This window comes from Amblyomma mixtum, chromosome 9 (assembly GCF_055824585.1).
Source record: "Amblyomma mixtum isolate Tamu chromosome 9, ASM5582458v1, whole genome shotgun sequence".
Lineage (NCBI taxonomy): Eukaryota > Metazoa > Arthropoda > Arachnida > Ixodida > Ixodidae > Amblyomma > Amblyomma mixtum.
Window position 1 is genome coordinate 12,217,865 of NC_143020.1, and position 6,368 is coordinate 12,224,232.

The 6,368-nt window shown below is 46.9% G+C and overlaps 1 pseudogene; it reads right to left on the reverse strand.

The window, feature by feature from the left end:
- Positions 1–321: 321 nt before the first annotated feature.
- Positions 322–5,730, reverse strand: LOC149328328 (uncharacterized; annotated as a pseudogene).
- Positions 5,731–6,368: the final 638 nt, after the last annotated feature.

Genomic DNA, 6,368 nt, shown 5'->3' on the forward strand with positions numbered 1-6,368 from the left:
GTTTACTATCAATTTCCTAGAGCATGTGCGAATTTCGACCAGGACAAGTTCCAACGCGCTTACAAAATGGGTCGGAAAAGACATAACATTATCAGTAACAGCTGATATCCCGCCTTCGCCACATCTGGAAGCCCTGTCGCACCGATAAATGTTATATCTCTTTTTACAGGTAAGTTCACAGCTATTTATCTTCGCCGATAGCCAAATTTCAGTGAGACATACGATGTCAGCATCGCAAGCATCAATAAAAGAACAAAGATAATCGCGTTTAGGTATTATGCTACAAATATTTGTGAACAAAAAAGAAAGTGGGGTAATGGCCGGGGACTTAGTTCAACTGCCCTTCGCGCAGTGCAAATCGATAACAGGTTCGGTCGGTTGCGCGGAGCCGCTGGGGTTATCATTCGTAGGACCCTCGAAACGGTCGGTTGGCAACGGGAAGGCGCTTGGTATTTCATGAACGGAGTCATCAGAGTGATTGTAGCAGCAGAATTTATTTTTTATCTAAAGTTTTTTTAAGCCAAGCTTGAAAGTGAGCGGTGTTGGGACTGGGAATCCGAGCCAGGATACGGTCGTGGGGACGGTGAGTAAAATGTCTTTTATGTACAGTATGTACAAGGGCTTTTACATGATACAAGGGTCAAGAGCACCACGGGCTAGCACAAAGAAGGGCGGCCCCGGCGGCGAGCGTAGCTCCGGCGTAATGGCTCTTCTGCTGCCCGTCTGCTGCGCGGGTTCAGCGCGGCTCCGTTTTTATAGCCGCCCGCTAACGGTTGCGGCAGCCAGCAGTTCAAATCCTCCAATCAGGTCACAGCACTGGCCACCGTTCAAATTAGACCAATGATCGAGGGGCGACGGCCGATGACGCGTCGGAGGAGCCCGCACCGACGGAGAGGAGGGAAGGAGGAAGGGTCCGCGTCGGCGCCGGCGAGACGGCATGAGTCACGCGGCACGCCGCGACATGCCCGAGAGAGTCTGGACCTGCTTTGAGGGACGGCGGGCGCGCAGCGCTTGTTTCCAGAGAGGCCAGCCAGCGAAATGTGGGCTCCGGCACTACAGCGGCTGGGATTTGCCAAATTCAGCCAGTTTTTTTCTAGCATAACGAGTGGCGAAAGAATAATCCTCGCTGAGCGTAATTTTTTCATCCTTGAGCTTAGAACTATTAAGCAGTATTTTCTGCTTTTCCTTGAAAGGTGAAAATTTGGTAATAATTGATCGAGATTTTTCCGATCCGAACCCACCGAGCCTGTGCGCTCTATCGATCAAAATTTCAGAGGACGGAATTGCCAAGCAGGATGAAAGAACCTTGACTAGCTTTTCTTCTGACTGAGCCCAGGACTGATTGCGTGTCAGGTATGCCATAGAACAGAAGGTTGTCGCGTCGCTGCCTGTCTTCAAGCTCAGACAGGCGTGCGCGCAGTTGAGCGTATTCACTAGAAAGTTGGTCAACTAACTGCTGAAAAGGATATAGAGAGGGTGTGGTAGGTGGCCCTTGGCGATCACAAAATGAACAAGGAAGGGGAAAACCTCAGGTTGCTTGAGCCAACGTTTCGACAAGAGGACTTTTCTACGTCTGGGCCCAGACGAAGACATGTCCTCTTGTCGAAACGTTGGCTCAAGCAACCTGAGGTTTTCCCTTCCCTTGTTCATTTTGTGACTGCTGAAAAGGATGTACTTTTTTCTCGACTACGTCATTGGTAACAGTTTTGCGCTCGACGTCCGTAAATCGTTTGTTCATTTCGATCAAATTTTCTTCTAATTTCAGCTGGGACTTCTTAAATCATCAACGGTCTTTATAAAAGCCTGTTGGTCCAGTTGCATTTTCGCAGTTCGCGTGTTCAATGTCTCCAGTATTGCAAACATATCTTCCAACTGCTTAGACTGGACATCAGGAAGAGAGTCCTGTACCTGATGCCTCGTGTTAGGCCCAGGGTTGAGCTCGACGTCCCTGGACAATGCTAGCAGCTGGTTTGCAATATCAAAGCATTCACTGAACACATAAAGCAAAACTCCCGGGCGTGGGAACAACAACAGGCACACGCCATTTGATTTCTTAGCGTACAGGGAAGTAACAGAACTAACCCGGACGAAGAAGCAGATCGGATTAGGTGGCCGCATCCTGGTGCTGTTCTCACGCGCACTAAGGGCGCCGGGGGCCCGCCAGCTATTCATATAGGCACATGGAGGAAGGAAAAAAAGAGGAGAGGCCCTTTCCACACGACGCCGTGGGAGAAAAGTGTGGAGGAAATCACGTGGTTTTTTAACGATCGGGAGGCCATTTTGTCCGGTCAGCTTAGCAACGGCGTCGTAGTTGCTGCTTGCAAACCGGGCGGTAGCAAACGGCCGCGGCGTACCATTTGCGGTGAGGCGTATGCGTTCTTTTCTCAACTGCTCGAGTTTGTTTTTGATCGTGTTCACAGGCTGACGTTGGCGCCGTTCATTCATATCTCAGGTGGAATTCGCTGCAAAACTCTCGTTGTTGCTTGCATTCATTTCAACGTGCTCGGCAACCACGATCGCACGGGCATTTCGTCTACTGCGTCATTGCTCGGAGCAGTCGGGAGACCACCGCTGCTCACTGAGGAGCACTCGCGCTGTTCGTTCACCAGTGATTCAATACGCCGTGCGCTAGAGAGGTCGTCGGCGTATTGTGCGGACGTTTCGCGTCCTGTGCGTGCAGTGTGCGTGTGCCATTCGCGCTTCCGTTTCCATCGGCAGTGAAACCTCGTTGCTATTAGGCGTGTTCTTCCAACGCACCAGTGATCGTCACTGGTGTTAGTGTAAATGCCATTTTCATTTTTAGGGATTGCGATTGTGTGAGCGGCGGGGGCCATGACATGGGCGGAGGGCGATATTTTAAAGGAAGCGGCTGCGCTCGCTTTGCTCTTAGTATACTGCAGAAACTTTGTTACACGCCCGTTTCAAGCGTGTAACGTTTGAAGCGTCTAGCGAGCTCTAGCTTCTGGGACGTGCCGGGCTCAAGTATATTCGTTCATATCGTGGCCAAGTCTGTGTTTCTGGTCGCGCGCTATGCTTAGACCAGTTTCCTGTTGCAGGTTTGCAATTGCTTTTTCATGTGATGTCATGGTCAAGAAGTGCGGAAAAGGCGAAGCTCTAACTGAATTAGGAGGCCTTTTCTCACGTGTTTATTGTGCTCATGTCCTGCGATACAGTTATTTGGGGTAAAAAGTACTTAGTGAAATGAGCATGTGCGCTGAATTTCATTGATGCTTGTGGTTATGTTGAAGAAAAATAATTGGATGCATTCATTACGTACAATAGATCGACTTTCATTTTATATATTGTCGATCACAAGTAAAGTGTGCAGGGACATTACACGCTAGTATTACACCAAGTAGCAAAGAGTGGTGCGTACAGCTGCAGCTCTGCACATTAAACATGAAACACAGCATTGAAATGATGCACAACACCGTGAAACTTATACTGCAGCCACTGGATACTCCTAAACTTCTAGAAGTCTTAAAAGGTACGGTAATATATATTATGCGCAATACTAGATCTGTGGATATGTGAAACATGCTATGTTGCCATGCTACAAAGGGTGGAGTTATGGAAGGGGGCAGTCACATTTTAAACATGTATTTCTTGGACTTTTTTTATTGAAAGAAAGATGTTCACAATGGTTATCCTGTGTAAAATTTCAGATAAAGCCTCCCCTACCGTCTACTATATGCACTTTGGCCCTCTCCGTTTCTGTCACCTGTGTGAGTGGCTCTTGGAGTTGTGAATCAAACGTTATTGCTGGCACGGCCACCATTACAACACGTTATGATATTACATTTTGCGTTCAGGGTGAAGAACTCAAACTTTTTAGTATACTTGCCCATCCTCACTGCTGTATACGAGAAAGCATTCCTTGCATCACCAGCCGCACGAAAACATGCTATGAAGATAAGTAGGGTATTTAAGACCAACAACAAAGTACTGCAGAATTTTTCTTACTCTCACTTCTGCAGCAGAAGGCACTGTTGACACAGCCAGCTTCCCAAACATATGCAATGGAAGCAGATTGCAAAATTCAGCAACAAGAGCTGCATTAAAAGGCAGGTTGAACACTAAGGTGGGGTGTGACCATGCATGGCAGCGTTGTTCACGACTCAGCCGAAAGCAGACAAGTGCACACTCATTCAGCATAACACTGAGAGGTTTGTGCTATCCACCAGAGAGCACAATTAAAGTGTGGCCAGTATATGGAACACTTTTATGCGAGCATAGCATGCAAAGAACCCAATCAATAACCTTGCTCAGATATCTCATGCATGAACCTCTAAACTCATTCTAACAAAGAAGGATTTTTTTTACAACCTCATGAGCACATTTGACAGCTTTCCACTCAAAAATCATTATGCCCTCAAATAGAAAGTGTTGCAGAGTACCATTCAAATATAAGCCTCGTGCCAGCAAGCTGGACATGAAAGGCCTCCAGGGTAGCAATATACTAAAACATTTCACAAAGCTTAAGTTTAAAAGCAGTACTTTACACTGCATTAATGTGGGACAGTTTGTTTGGAAGCTTCATGAAATACACTGTGAGACCCAAGACACACAGCATTAAAAAAAAGAAAGAAAGAAAATAAAATAAAAGTGCTTTCAGGCAATCGGTATGTGAAATCTCTTAATTTTAGAACGTTCCCCAAAGATCTTATAAAATTTGATAAAATATTTTTGCAGAAATGACTAAAAAAAACTCAGCTACCGGTGGCTATTGCATGCAATGCTCAGTAAAGAATGCAAGGGCTCGTTCGGTCGAATGTGAAATTTACCATTGATTTTATATGCGACTATTGTTGCGTATACCTTTATGCACTCGCTGTAGTTTCTACCGGCATCTTGGTTATACCTCCGATTAATTCGATCCCGACTTAACGTATTCATTGATCACACGCACCCTTAGGTTAGTCTAAACTCAAGGTAGACACGTGCGCCAAAGGAGATGAGTACATTTTTATTATTTTCACAATACAGCTACTACCAGTGGCGTATGCAGAAATATTTTTCTGGGAGTGTTATACGCCGCCGGTAAAAAGAAAAAGACCCTGCGCTTAAACAATACCTTAGAGATTTTTCTTCTTTAATGAAGGCGAAGGGTTAGTTTTGTTCACTGTAATATCTACATAAATATACGAATGCACACAAGATCCGGAGAACTCCATTCATAAAAAACATTGATTTTCACACAAAAACAAATCGTACGGAAAAACGTGGCTATTTACAATATATTCGCATCATATACAACAACACAAAAGCTTCTGCTCTATAACAAAGTCATCAACTGCAAACAAACGGCATTTGTCAACACTTCTACCCCATACATGCAAACCTGCGGGGGCCTGTGCCCATGCGGTAGCATGCTCCTTCGTTGGCTTTGAAACACGCGCGCAATCGGCGCGGCGGCAAAACGTCAGCCCGGACAAGATGGCGCCGAGCTTGTTTCCGGCTTCACAAAATGTCACGTGACGGCCTCTCCTCTAAATTTTCCTTCCTCCAAGTATAGGCAGCAAATGATGTCGCTGTTGATCCGGATCTTTCATGCGATGGAGGGACGCCGATGAAAATGTGCCTGTCTTGAGGGCATGCGGCATCGCACGTGTCGTTGAAGTGGCAGGGCAGCTTGCTGATGTCAGGGGTAGATGACGATAGTGGCGCGATGCTGAACAGAGTCCATGCCGTAACCTGGACGAAGAAGCAGAGCGGATTAGGTGGCCGCATCCTGCTGCTGTTCTCAAGCCCACTCAACCCATTAACCCAATACGCCATCGCATCAAAGGGGTAATGACATGGCCTACTAACAAATCATGCTTTTACGTTGCAGCTACTAGCAACGACGTTAATATGCGTACCTAAAAAAGAAGTAAGGCTCTAATTGGGCATTTCAGCTAAAAAGTGTAATCAGAAGTCATCGGCTCTCAGCCCCTTCCCCTGGCAGCAACGGCCATATTGAAGCAGTCTGAGTGACGCCACAAGCTAACAGCGGCGTTGTCCGCTGCAAAGCTGCCGCGCCCACGATCGGTGCGGAGCAGAGCGTGGCCGTGGCACATTGTGATGAAGTCGCCGAGACCTGGCAGAAGCTGGACAGAGCAGGGAAGGACACAGATATGTGTTGCCTTTGTCCCCCTCCGTCTTCCCCGCTTCACCCCACGGCAACCTAAGCCAGAACAACTAACTTACTCCCAGTGCTCAATACGTGCCGTTCAGTCAAGAGCAAGCACGTGACTATCAGTCTGTGTCGTCACGAACCGCGAGGGTGTCAGACTTGCTTTACTCCCACAATATTCAGGAGAACCTTCAAAAATTCAGTTACAAATTCAATTACAATTGCAATTCAATTACAATGACAAAATCATTCC